Below are 15,215 nucleotides of genomic sequence, written 5' to 3'. Positions count from 1 at the left end.
TTAATATGCCTGCCAAAGAATAAATTTATAGGCTTTGGCTTTGGGGTTGCTTCAAAGTCATTAGACACCAAAATGCCAGTTAAATTTGGTTATAAAACATGGTTCGATCACCTTATTCCAAAGACTTTTTTTTTTTTTCAATTCCCAACAAAAGCATGTTTTGACTATTAATAGGAATTGTTCTCTTTTTTATGATCCCTTTTTTCTTATTGGATTAATGCTAATGCGTCCACGTTAAGCATAATGATATTATTTTAAATTCATTTACATAATTTTGATCTCTTTATTTATCATCAAATAATTGCTAATCTAACATTTATTGATTTTTTAAATTGATTGAATTAATCTTCGGATTCATTATAAAAATAATTTTAGAATCTACATTTGTATATAACTTGTAATAAAATTTTTATTTTCATATTTCAACTTTTTTTTAAAAAAATTATTTTCATTTTCAATTATTAAAACAAACTTTTACTCTTTTTTTGTTTTCTAAAAATTTAAAAATAAAAATAACTTTATTTTATAAAACTAAACACTAACTTAACTTCTGTAATTTTATTTTTCAAAATTTTTTCTTTTTTTCTTTTCTCTTTTCTAAGACTTAAGGAGTTTTAAGTAGTTGGCCGTGAAATTTACTCCATAATCTTGGAAGAAAATTTTTAGTGCTTGACGTGGTGGAAAATGTTTTTTTTTTTTTACTTTATATATTCGGTGTCGCATCTGTTGGGAAAAACAACAATACCTCCGCGCAGCAACCACACACAAAATAACAAGCTCAAATCAAGAATAAGAACACACAAATATATTTGGTTCGGCCCAACTCAAAATGGCCTACTCCAACTTAATCCACTATCAAATAAATCTTTACAATTGTGAGACTTTTAGAATGAGAAAAGTCTCCTAAAACTCCTTACTCAAAACTTAACCCAAAACCCAATTACACCCTTTAATAGCCTACTCACTTAGCTATTCTCTTGGTGTCTAACTCTATGGGGTTACTAAACTAAAACCAAAACATCTTATTTATAAGGGTGAAACCCTTTATACCTTTACCAAACTCCCGATGTGGGATACAAGACAAATTCAAACTTACTTAACTTTCGATGTGGGATTCTGAGATTCAAGGCAAATCCCAACAAATCCTCCCTTGACTTGAATCTCCAAACACTTCAACAGTATCTGCAAAGCTAACATGCTTACCTTTCTTCTTTTCTTTCATCACAGGCATTCCAGCAACTGAGCCTCCATCAAACATGTACAAGTGATTGACCATATTCCCTTGTAGAATCACACTATCATTCTTATACACTTTCAACCAATCATTACTACCATAATATGTGTACCCTCGAGAAGCTAACTCACCTAAAGCAATCAAATTGTAGTGACAATTTGGTACATACCTTACATGACGAAGTGTCCTAATAACACCATTGTGAGATCTAAGGCGAACACTCCCAATGCCTTGAATCCGCACCTTTTCTTTGTTAGCAACCACAATATCCCCATACTTTTCATTCTCATTCAACTCCACAAAGCAGCTTCTATCATTGCAAACATGAACTGTAGCAGCTGAATCTAAAACCCAACTTTTATCACTTTTCAAAGTCTGGGTCTCATCTACACAAGTTGTCAAAACAACATCATCATCATCAGACACGACAGCAGCAGTATCACTCTTTTCTTCATCTGATTTCTTCTCATCATTCGCCCTTTTGAAAGCAGCCATATCCCTTCTCAGCTTCCTGCAGCGCACTTGGATATGTCCTTTTTCACCACAATAATAACATTCTACATCACTGTAATCTCTGTCTCTTGACTTGGATCTCCATCTCGATCCATCAATCCTCTTTTGAGTCCTCCCTCGATCAAAACCCTCTACAGCTAGTGTACTCCCTCCAGGTGATGAGTTCTGAGCTCCCATAAACCTTTCATTCTCACGCAACAGGGCAGTCACATCATCCAACTTCAAAGTAGACCTGTCTACCAACACAGTCTGAACTAAAGGCCTATAAGACTTGGGCAAAGATGACAACAAAATTAAAGCCTTCTCTTCATCTTTTAACTCATCAACAGAAATCGCTAACAATTGAGAAACCAATTTATTAAACTCATTCAGGTGATTATGAAGACTCATACCTTCTTCCATCTTCAGAGAATACAGATCCATCTTCAAACATAATCTATTAGTCAACGACTTCGAAGCATAAATACCTTCAAGCTTATCCCACAAACTCTTCGGAGTACTCTCAGTCAACACACTGTACTTTACTTCTGGAGCTAACGCCAATCTAATAGTACTAACAGCCTTCTTCTGAATCCTATTCCAATTAGCATCAGACATTCCTTCAGGCTTACTACTCTCCAATGCCTGATCCAATCCTTGTTGTACTAACAGATCTTGAATCGTACTTTGCCATAACATAAAATTACTCTTTCCATCAAATAACGGAATCTCAAACTTAGACATAGACATACCAGACATACCTTCTTCAGACATCTTCAAACACTGCTTCACGATCTCTTGGACCCACGAACCTCGAACCTCGCTCTGATACCACTTGTTGGGAAAAACAACAATACCTCCGCGCAGCAACCACACACAAAATAACAAGCTCAAATCAAGAATAAGAACACACAAATATATTTGGTTCGGCCCAACTCAAAATGGCCTACTCCAACTTAATCCACTATCAAATAAATCTTTACAATTGTGAGACTTTTAGAATGAGAAAAGTCTCCTAAAACTCCTTACTCAAAACTTAACCCAAAACCCAATTACACCCTTTAATAGCCTACTCACTTAGCTATTCTCTTGGTGTCTAACTCTATGGGGTTACTAAACTAAAACCAAAACATCTTATTTATAAGGGTGAAACCCTTTATACCTTTACCAAACTCCCGATGTGGGATACAAGACAAATTCAAACTTACTTAACTTTCGATGTGGGATTCTGAGATTCAAGGCAAATCCCAACAGCATCTAATTATAAATATAACATATATTTATTAATTAAAGACAATAAAAAATATCAAATACGATAAGTAATAAAATATTTTAAAAAATAATGTATATTTTTTGTTTTGACAATTAAAAATATTTTTTTCATATTTTAGCTTATTTTTTTCATATTTTAGCTTATTTTTATTTTTAATTATTAAAAACATTTTCACTTATATTTTTATTTTCAAAAAATATAAATAAAAATTAACTCTATTTTCTAAAATCAAACATTATCATAACTTCTTTAAATTTTATGTAATTTTAATTTTTCTGAACTTATCAATTTTTTCTTTCTTTAGTTGGTCGTGGGTCTTACTCTATGGAATTGGTTGACTTGACTTGGTGTTTTTTATTTGTTTTTTCTACACTTTGTTCAATTTCAAACATACATATAAACGTTGTTTGTGGAAATTTTAAGTTGAAAAATTGGACGTCTTAGAAGAAACTTCCTAGCACTTGATGTGTCGAACCTTTGAATTATTTTTTGGTTGGTGGGAGAAGTACAAAAGGTTCCACTTTCCCTCTTGTTCCCGACAAACAACCAAATTCATCAAATATCCCAATTAAACTGTTTTTGCACTTTACAAGAGCAAGATTCAATGAATAGTCATCTTCTTAAAGTCCAATTCCATATTCAAGTATGGAAGAAAATTAAAAATAATCTGAAAATTTTTAAAGAAAATCCTAGAAAACACTGATGAACAATATACTCATGCATTAATATATGTGTGTGCATATATATAATAGATTACTATCATTGTTTTGGTACCAAAAACTCAAAGTCCAGGAAGTATATCAGACTATAGGCCCATTTCTTGTTGCTCGGTCATTTATAAATGCATTGCTAGAATCTTGGCAAGTAGGCTGCAACAGTATTTGCCACACCTCATCACCAAAAATCGAAGTGCCTTTATTAAAGGAAGAAGCATAATAGACAACGTGCTTATGGCCCAAGAACTAGTAAGGGGACATAGTAGAGCAACACTTTCTCCTCGATGTGCGATAAAAATAGACTTGAAGAAAGCATTTGATTCCTTAAATTGGGAATTTCTAATAAATGTTCTGTTAGCTATGTGGTTTTCAAGGAGATTTGTAGGATGGATTAAGAGTTGTCTAACTACTCCAAGATTTTCTTTATCCATCAATGGGAGGCTGGCAGGCTACTTTCGAGATGCAAGAGGTGTCAGGCAAGGTGACCCTTTGTCACCTTATCTATTTGTTATAGCAATGAATGTCTTATCAAGGCTCTTGGATGCAGCAGCACATTATGAGGTTATTTCTTATCATCCAAAATGCAAGAAGATAAGATTAACGCACTTGTGCTTTGCTGATGATCTGCTAATCTTCACAAAAGGGAAGTTGGAGTCCATCTCTGGGATACAGCAGGTACTACAATTATTTTATTCATATTCGGGACTTCAGCTTAATTGCGAGAAGAGTGAACTGTTTTCTACAGGTGTTCCAAGAAGTGCAATACAAGAGATAATGCAGGTGACAGGATTCAAACTAGGCACACTCCCTGTAAGATACCTTGCGGTTCCATTAGTTACACGTAGGAACTCCATAAAGGTTTGTACTCCACTAATAGAGAAGATAACAGCCAGAATACATAGTTGGGCAGCAAAAAATTTATCATATGCAGGTAGATTGCAGCTGATACAATCGATCATATTTAGAATTCAAAGCTACTGATGCAGACATTTTATACTGCCAAAAAGGGTGATCCAAAAGGTTATACAGCTATGTTCAAGGTATTTCTGGAAAGGGCAGAATGAATCAGCTAAAGGGGCAAGGGTTAAATGGCAAACTCTATGTAGGCCTAAATCCGAAAGAGGACTCGGGTTAAAAGACTTGTTCATTTGGAATCAAGCTTGCATGATTAGATTTCTATGGTCTATTTTCTCATAAGCAGGTTCATTGTGGATTGCATGGGTGCATAGTTATGTGCTTAAAGGGCGCAATATATGGGAGGTACCTATTACACAAAGTAGCAATTGAAGCATGAAAACACTATTACGAATGAGGAGACATGCCACTCGATTGCAAACAGAGGAAGGCATAGGATGGAATGGGGGAGGTACTGAGAACTCAGTTACAGCTATATGGGATGAATTAAGACCGAAACAAATGAAGGTAGTGTGGCGTAGGCTAATATGTGTAGACACCCTCATTTTGTCCGGGCCCGGGCCCATTGGGCTTAGCTCAGACCTGGCCCAAATGAAGCAGAAGGGCTCAATTTTAGTTTTAATTTTATTGTATTTTTATTATATTTTTTATTTATTATATTTTTTTTGATTTTGTATTTATTTTTATTTTTATTTTTTTTAGTCTCTTGATCCGAAAAGTTGAGCTCTAATTTTTGTTTTCCTTCTAGAAGATGGAGTGATAGGATTGGATTGGGATTCAAGGATTGAATCTCAGTCAAATAGGGAATAGGAATTGATCAAAAATTGTTTCTGATCAATGCCTATAAAAGATAGGCTTAAACAGAAACACACACACACGAAAACAGAGATGAATCAGAAAGCTAAAAAACAAATGGTTGAGTCTGGAAATATTCTAGGGGTGGTTAAAAGCAATTTAGAAATTTTATGAATTTTTTGGAGAATTTTTGGCTTTTTTTTTCTGGAAAATTTCTGGAAAATTTTCAAAATCCGGTGAAATTTTTCAGCAAGATTTAAGTTTTTCGACGAGTATTCCGGCTAACTTTGAAGTTTCCGACGTGTTTTTCAGATTTCGACATAACTTCAACTGAAAATCTGGGTTCTGTTTAGAGAGAAGGGGGAGAAAAAAGAAGAGGAGAGAGAGAGGAGAAAGAAGTCATTTGCTGAAAGGCTGAGTTTAGAGCCTTTTATACCTTGCTAAAACGACGTCATTTTGGAGTTAAAAATCCCAAAGGATCTGCACGTTTCTGTTTAGTTCAACCCGACCCGATCGCAACCCTATTCGCTGACCTTCGTTTCAGCCAACCATCCCAGCCTAGCCGAGCTGAGCTGAGACTCTGAGCCGCACGTCTGAGCCGAGCTGTATCCCAGCCCAAGCTAGGCCGTTTTCAGGTTTTTTTGGATATTTTCTTATTTATTTTATTTAAGTATTTTATTTATTTTATTTATTTATTATTAAAATAAAAATAAAATAAAATAAGTAAAAAAAAATTTTGGGAATAAATATTAATTATCTAATGATAGAATTTATAAAAATTTCAAATGGTAAATTTTTATAAAATTCCTAGGTAAGAAATTTTGTCTAAATTTATCCCAAATGGTGGAATAATATAGATAAAATTTCAATAACAATAATTAATATTTATTTTCAAACAAAAAAAATTAAAAACATAAAAAACATAAAAATATAAAAAGTTTTGGAATTAAATACAAATTACCCAATGATGAGATTTTTAAAAATTTCAAATGGTAAATTCTTAAGAAATCTCTAGGTGAGAAATTTTCTCTAAATTTGGCCCAAATGGTGGAATGTTTAGATGAAATTTCAATACAAGTAATTGTATTCTTTCCAAATAAAAATTTGGATTGAAAATATTTGATAATTATCTAAGGATGAGATTCTTAGAAATTTCAAATGATAAATTTCTAAGAAATCTTTAGGTGAGAAATTTTCTCTAAATTTGGCCCAAATTGTAGAATAATTTAGATGAAAATTTTCAATAAAAGTAATTGTCATATTATTTTCTTTCCAAAAAAAAAAGAAAAATTTTTTTTCTAAATAAGCCCAAATGGAGTAAATTTTAGAAATTTAAAAAGAAAAAATATTTCTAATTTGGCCCAAATGGTAGAATAATTAGATATATTTTCAACTAATAACAATAATTAAATTTTTTTCGACGATAAAGCCTCTTCAAGAAATCAAATTGGATCCTTGAATACTCTTAAGGTAAGAAAATATTTTTTTAAAGAATTCTACCAGATTGATGGAAGAATCTTATAAATCATTTTCAATATTTCAACATAAAATTTGAAACCATTAGACTCAAGATCTTAGGATAAATTTGAAATAATATGATACCATCCTTTGGATGGGCATGTGGGGGTGCTATAACCTTCCCCACACGTAACCGACTCTCAAACCCTGTTCTGGTTAGTAGATACAAACTTATTCTTTTAGAGACTCTTAGTCAAACTTAGGAGTTCCTTAAAAGGATAGATTCCTTATGTGACCAATAAAAAAGATTGGTGGCGACTCCATTCATTTGATAAATCTAGCTATAGATTTTCAAATCTATATGGTATGACAATATGATGCAAGATGCATGTACCTAAACATGCAATCGTAGCTTGGATGGCGATATTAAATAGACTCCCTACCAAGGATAGATTGAACGCATGGGGGATTACAAATGAAACAGAGTGTGTGCTAATGCAAACAAGAGGATGAGTCTATGAGCCATATCTTCTTTAGTTGCAATTACTCTAAAGCTGTGTGGAAACAGGTTTTACAGCTCTGCAACTTACATAGAGAGGTATCTGGTTGGGAAGAGGAATTCCATTGGGCTGTAAGCAGGGTGAGAGGGAAGGCACTAATATCTATCATATTGAGATTGGCATGGGGTGCATACATTTATCTGATTTGGAGTGAAAGGAACAAGATGCAGTTTGCTGCTGTGGAAAGTAACGAAGGGCAGATCCTTAGAATGATAAAAGAAGTGATACAATTGAGATTGATTGGGCTGAACAATATTGCTTTTGATAGTGTGAATAAAGATTTATGTGAGAAATGGGGTTTAAGATGGGATATATTTGTATAAAAGCCAGAATGGCTGTTGGAATTATACAAGTTGTATATTGGTAGCAATGAATAACTGTTTTTAGGCAATAAAATTACAAATTATCCAAGAAAAAAAAGTTGTAAAAAAATTTTGAATAAAAATTGAATAATCATTTAATTTTCTATAATTTATTATAATCAATCAAGCATTAAATTTTTTGTTTTGGATTAATTGATTTTTTCTATTCAGATCCATTGAATTCTTAAATATTTATTTTTACTTTAATTGAATTATCGATTAAACGAAAATGAATATATACAGTTAATAAATTTTCATCTAATAAATGAAAATAGATGTTTGGAAATTTAATTAATTACAATAAAACATAGAGACTTGGATGATTATTAAATTCTTATTGAAATTTTTTTTAACCTTTTTGCTGTATACACACACGTATATAAATACTATTCTTAACATGATATATATACATGCAATATATTTCTTTGGAAAAATTTCCAGCTGGAATATCAATTTATTTTTATTACAAGAGGAGGTATTTACCTAACTATTTCAACGAGTTAAAACATTTTTCAATATATGTAATTTTAGATTACATAATGAAAACAGTTTTTTTTTTCATAAATTTTGTCCCTTTAATTTAGCATTTGAATAAAAAATTTCAAATTAAAATCTTAAATTTTCATTGTTGAGACATCTCATTGACAATATAATTAAAACATTTATCATGTAAAGACATAATATGAGTAATTCAATTCACTTATGCATCTTGATCTTTAAATGTTTATTGTCAATAAAAATTATAATATATACTACAAATAAAGATAAGAAAAAAAAGTTTTTTATATAATATCATCAAGGATATTTTAAAAAAAATTTTAGGCTTTTTTTTCGTAATCTTAAAAAATATATTTTTTCACATCGGTTCAATGTATTTAAAGTCTTATTTTTTAAATATATTTCATAAAAATCGAATTTGAATTGACAAAAAAAATATTCTTTTTATCGTAATGTATAAATCTATAAATTTACAGTTAAAAGAATAACTCATCATTAAACATGATTTTAAGAGTCGCTATTAATCTTTGTGTGATTGATTATCTATTCTTTTTAAGGATATTTTATTTTTAAAACCAAACACTAACTTCTCTAAATTTTATATAATTTTATCTTTCTAAACTTTTCAATTTTTTCTCTTTTCTAAGACCTTAGGAGTCTTAATTAGTTGGTCATGGGACTTACTCTGTAAACTTGGTCGGCTTGACTTATCCTTTTTTGTTCTCTTACTACGCTCTATCTAATTTTTAAACATACATATAAATGCTTTTTGTGGAAAATTCAAGCTGAAAAATTGAAGGTCTTGGAAGAAACTTCCTAGCACTTGATGTGGTGGAAAATGTTTTTCTTTTAACTTTATATTTTTAATGGTGCATCTAATTATAAATATAATATATATTTATTAATTAATGACATTAAAAAATGTCAAATATGATAATTTGTAAAATATAAAAAAAATAATATACATCCTTTGCTTTTACAATTGAAAATATTTTTTTTAATTTTATATTTCAACTCATTTTCATTTTTTAAAAATTTATTTTCATTTTCAATTATCAAACATATTTTCACCCATATTTTTTATTTTTAAAATAAAAATAATTTAATTTTTTGAAACCAAACATTACTTTAACTTCTTTAAATTTTATATAATTTTATTTTTTCTAAACTTTTCAATTCGTTTCTTTTCTAAGACCTAGGCAGTCTTAATTAGTTGGTCGTCAGACTTACTCCATAGACTTGGTTGACTTAACTTTCCCTTTTTGGTTCTTTCTTTCTACATTTGTTGAATTTTAAACATACATATGAATGCTTATTGTGGAAATTTCAAGCTGGAAAATTGGAGGTCTTGGAAGAAACTTCCTAGCGCTTGATGTGGTGGAAAATGTTTTTTCTTTTAACTTCATATATTTGGTGTTGGTAGCAATGATCGGCATACAACCATGAGAGCAGTTACAAATTCCTTTTTTGGATCTCTTTTTGTCGTCGTAGCCACCATTATTAGCATTTGTGATGGGAATTCCAATGTGCTTTGCATTGAAAGTGAGAGGCAAGCCCTTTTGAAGTTCAAGCAAAACCTCATTGATCGATCAAATAGGCTATCTTCTTGGGTTGAAGGTGAGGATTGCTGTGAATGGGTTGGTGTTTTCTGCAATAACTTCACTGGCCATGTCAAAGAGCTGCATTTGGGGCTTCATTCAAGTAGTCCTGATGTAGAACTGGATGATGAATGGGATGGTTACTTTCAGTCAGCTGAATGGGATGCTTACTTTCGGTCAATGCTAGGAGGCAAAATAAATCCTTCTTTGATCGAGTTGAAACATCTCAGTTTCCTAGACTTAAGCAACAACGACTTTGGAGGCTTGGCAATTCCTGAATTCATTGGTTCGATGAAGAGTTTGATACATCTTAACCTCTCTTCGGCAAATTTCAGCAGAACAATTCCCCATAATCTTGGAAATCTCTCAAAATTACAATGTCTTGATCTTGGATACAATTCCTTTTTTGAAGCTAAAACTCTTCAATGGGTTTCTGGTCTTTCATCTCTGCAATATCTTGATTTGAGTCATGTAGATCTTGGTAAAGCAATTGATTGGCTGCAGGCAACATACAAACTTCCTTCTTTGGTGGAGTTACACTTGTCAGAATGCTTTAAATAATGATCCATCTCCAATCAGTGTTAATTACACATCTCTTACTGTTCTTGACCTTTCCAGAAACATGTTGTCTTCAGTGCCTACATGGATATTCAGTGTTTGTAGCCTTGTGTCCATTGATCTTAGCCTTAATGGAGCTGAAGGTTTGATTCCCAATGGTTTTCAAAACCTGTCTTCTCTCAAATTTCTTGATCTTAGTTGGAATTCATTCTCTTCATCATCGACACTCAGCTGGTTGTCTAATTTAAACCAACTTCAATTCCTTGGTCTTGGTGATGTCGTCCTGAAAGGTAATTTTCCAAGTGCTATTGGAAACTTGAGCTCTCTTACTCATCTTGATGTTTCACGTAATGGAATTGATCAAGAGGTATCAGAAATCATAGAAAGTTAGTCTAGATGTAGTTTGGATCGATTAGAGTCATTAAATATTGCATCTAACAAACTTTCTGGCCATTTACCTGATCAACTTGGCCAATTTAAAAATTTGGCATACCTTTTCCTTTCTAGAAACTCCATTTCTGGTCCTATTCCATTCTCAATAGGGAAGTTGCCATCATTGAAACTTCTTGATGTTTCATGCAATCAATTGAATGCAACTCTTCCTCAAAGTTTAGGACAACTTAGGAATTTGGAACATTTAGACATTAGCAATAATATGTTGGAAGGAAATCTATCAGAAATGCACTTTTCTAAGCTCACGAGATTGAGATTATTTTGGGCATCTAACAACATGATAACGTTTAAACCAAATCCAAGTTGGATTCCTCCTTTTCACTGTGAAAGTATTGAATTGCGTAACTGGCATATTGGTCCGCAATTTCCTCAGTGGCTACAATTCCAAAAGAACTTGTCTCGTTTAGATATCTCCCATGCTGAAATTTCAGGTGTCATTCCCACTTGGTTTTGGAGCCTTTCGACTCAATTTGAATATCTAAACCTTTCCCATAACCATCTAATCGGGGGGATTTCATATTTACCGAAGAGTAGGACAGTTGACTTGAGGTCCAACCTACTCACAGGTCCATTGCCGCGAGCAATTTCAAATTTGGAGTTTTTATTTTTGTCTAAGAATCTATTTTCAGGATCCCTTTCTAATAGTCTTTGTAATTCCTCAACTAAACTGGAAACTTTGACCATTCTTGACATTGAATCAAATCTTCTGTCAGCTGAAATTCCAGATTGTTGGGAAAATTGGCAAATGTTGGAAGTCTTAAATTTAGGAAACAACAATCTAACTGGGAAAATACCTAGATCCTTGGGATCTCTGTGTTTTATTATCTTTTTAAACATTCGTAACAACAGCTTGTTTGGAGAAGTACCATCCACATTGCAGCATTTTGTCTATATGCGTGTTCTTGATCTTAGTGAAAATCAATTGACGGGTAGTATTCCAGCATGGATTGGAGACAAGCTCTCAAACCTCGTGGTTCTAAACCTTCGTTCAAACAACTTTCAAGCCTATATTCCTGATCAAATTTGCGCTCTTTATTCTCTTCATGTCTTGGATCTTGGTTATAACAACATTTCAGGAGCTATTCCAAAATGTTTTAGTAACCTAAAACACTTGGACCAAAACATTCATGGCTGGGTTTACCAAATTACTCTGACAACTCGTTCTATTTAGATGCATTATTGGTGAGGAAAGGAAGAGAGGATGAATACAGTACCACACTAGGACTTGTTACCGGCATAGACCTATCAGTAAACAGTCTCACAGGAGAGATCCCCAAAGAACTTGGCAATCTCACGTGGCTGCAGTCATTTAATTTGTCAGGGAATCTCCTTACAGGAAAGATACCAGAGAACATTGGCAATATGAAGTTGTTGGAATCTCTTGACTTGTCGATGAACCGATTGCATGGTGAAATCCCTTCAAGTTTCTCCAATTTGAATTTCTTGAATCACTTGAACTTGTCCTACAACAACTTGACAGGACAAATTCCATCAGGCACCCAGCTCCAAAGCTTTGATAAGTTTTCTTACATTGGCAATCATCTTTGCGGACCTCCAATCACTAAAATTTGCAGCAGAAATGGCGAAACACCTGAAATTACAAATGGAGATAGCAGTGAAGGAAGGCACAGGTCTAAGGTGAATTGGCTTTATGTGAGCATAGTGGTTGGATTTGTGATGGGGTTTTGGGGAGTAGTGGCTCCCCTATTTTTCATCAGGTCTTGGAGGTATGCTTACTATAAAAAACTAGAGCATATTGGTGATAAGCTATACCTGTTTTGGGCTACTATTGGTATGTAATTTGTACTGAAAGCTCATTTTGGTATGTTTGGTAATGTAATAACTTGATTTTCATGCTCTTTACTTGATTCATGTATTCGGATTTGGATGTAGTATTCCATGTTATAAGTTATTCAAATGAAATGTAATTGTGTCTTAATTTATCTCACTTATCGATGTTTATTCAAGTTTTATTCAATATGGGGTGAAAGTTGTCTTTAAAGAGAGCAAAATCACTGATCCTCTAATTTGAAATATCTGTCATCCTAGCCACATTTATGATTTTGATATGTTGTTCAAAAGTAAAATTCTAAGCCAATGAGGAATTGAGTTAGTAATAAAGAGAAAGTTCTAGAACTTTGATATTTTAGATTCTAAGCATCATCATACATGAGTTTGGGTTTAAGTTTAAATTAAATTTGTCTAATTATGTGTTGATTTGTTGATTGGTTTAGTGATTTATTTATTGTTATTTTTAAGAATCTATTTATTTTTAGATTTATTATTAATGATGTGTCATTATATGGCTATCTAATAATATATAAAATTCATACACGATTAGTGTATCAAATTTTAATCCTTCTTTTATATATACATAAATATGTAATAGTTATTATAATTGTAATTTTTTTTTGTATTGGTAATTTTTTTTAAAATTTATCAATAATTACTATAATAATATAAAAAATTACATAAATTGTATTAAAGGTTACAAAAAATTTTATAAATGATTATCAAACTTCTAACATTGGTTATAAATTATATTAAAGGTATTTAAAATCAAATTATTAAAAAAAATTTAAAATTGTATCAAATATTATCCAAAATTTACCCAAAATTATAAAATTATATTCATTTCACTTACCTAAATAAAGGAATCTTTGAAAAATATAAAGGACAAAATCAAATTTCAAAATCCCCAATTTCATGTTGGGTAAGATCTTAAAGGAAGATACTTTTCCAACCAAATCTTGGATTCAAGCAAGCCCAATTTCCGTGAATTAAAGACAATAATTTCATAGCTTTGTTTGTTAGTTTAACAATATTTTAATCAATATGCTTGCCAAAGAATAAATTTATAGGCTTTGGCTTTGGGTGTGCTTCAAAGTCATTAGACACATAAATGCCAGTCAAATTTGGTTATAGAACAAGGTTCATTCACCTAATTCCAATGACTTCTTTTTTTTCTTCAGTTCCCAACGAAAGCATGTTTTGACTATTGATAGGAATCGTTCTCTTTTTATGGTTATTGGTTTAATGTTAATGCACTCCACGTTAAGTAATCGTTCTCTTTTTTTTCAGTTCTCATGATCTTAAAAAATATATTTTTTTCACATCGGTTCAATGTATTCAAAGTTTTAGTTTTGAAATATATTTCATAAAAATCAAATTTGAATTAACAAAAAAAAGTATTCTCTTTATTATAACATATATATATCCGTAAATTTATCATTATTCTTTAATGTATTTATCATTATCATTCATATGTCTAAGATTTAAATGAAAATCATACTAATAATCCATGATTAAAGTTATATTAAAAATTAACAAAAAAATAATTGTGTAAATTATGAGAAATTTACAAAATTAAAGTTTTACCTTTCATAGATCACATACATAAAGTACAATAATTTCATATTATATAAGACCACGAATTATGTTTGAATTAATATTCTTTTTCAACAATTTGCTTAATTTTAATCAAACATATATAACAATATTTGATTTAACCAAAAAAAAAAAAAAAAACTAAAGCAAAAAATAATATGCAAAAGGAGTCTTAACTTCTCTAAATTTTATGTAATTTTAAATTTTCTAAATTTTTCTTTTTTTTTTCCTTTTTCTAAGATTTAAAGAGTCTTAATTACATGGCCGTGGGACTTACTCCATTTGATTGACTAGATTGTCCCTTTTTGTTCTTTTTCTTACACTTTGTGGAATTTTAAACATACATATTAATACCTTTTGTAGAAAATTCAAGTTTGAAAATTGAAGGTCTTGGAAGAAACTTCCTAGGATTTGATGTGGTGGAAAATTTTTTTCTTTTAACTTTATATATTTCGTGTTGCACCTAATTATAAATATAATATATATATTAATTAATAACATTAAAAAAATCAAATAAAATAACTTGTAAAATACAAAAAAATAATGTAAATATTTTGTTTTCACAATTAAAAACATAAATTTTTTATTTTCATATTTTAATCTATTTTTATTTTTGTTTTTTAAAATTTATTTTCATTTTCAATTATTAAATACATTTCACTCATATTTTTTATTTTCAAAAAAACAAAAATAAAAATAATTCTATTTTTTGAAACCAAATATTATCTTAATTTTTTAAAATTTTATGTAATTTTATTTTTTCTAAACCTTTTAATTTTTTTCTCTTCTTAGACCTATGGAGTCTTAATTAACTGGCCGTAGGACTTACTCCAATGACTTGGTTGACTTATTCTTTTTTGTTCTTCTTTCTACGCTTTGTTGAATTTTAAACATATATATACCAATGCTTTTTTGT

At 31.0% G+C, this 15,215-nt stretch overlaps 1 pseudogene; it reads left to right on the top strand.

The window, feature by feature from the left end:
* Nucleotides 1-9,613: 9,613 nt before the first annotated feature.
* LOC111296310 (receptor-like protein EIX2) lies at nt 9,614-13,092 on the top strand (annotated as a pseudogene).
* The last annotated feature ends 2,123 nt before the right edge of the window (nt 13,093-15,215 follow it).

This window comes from Durio zibethinus, chromosome 12, assembly GCF_047325235.1.
Source record: "Durio zibethinus cultivar Kanyao isolate XHJ-2024 chromosome 12, ASM4732523v1, whole genome shotgun sequence".
Classification (NCBI taxonomy): domain Eukaryota; kingdom Viridiplantae; phylum Streptophyta; class Magnoliopsida; order Malvales; family Malvaceae; genus Durio; species Durio zibethinus.
This window is presented reverse-complemented; position numbering and strand designations above follow the sequence as displayed.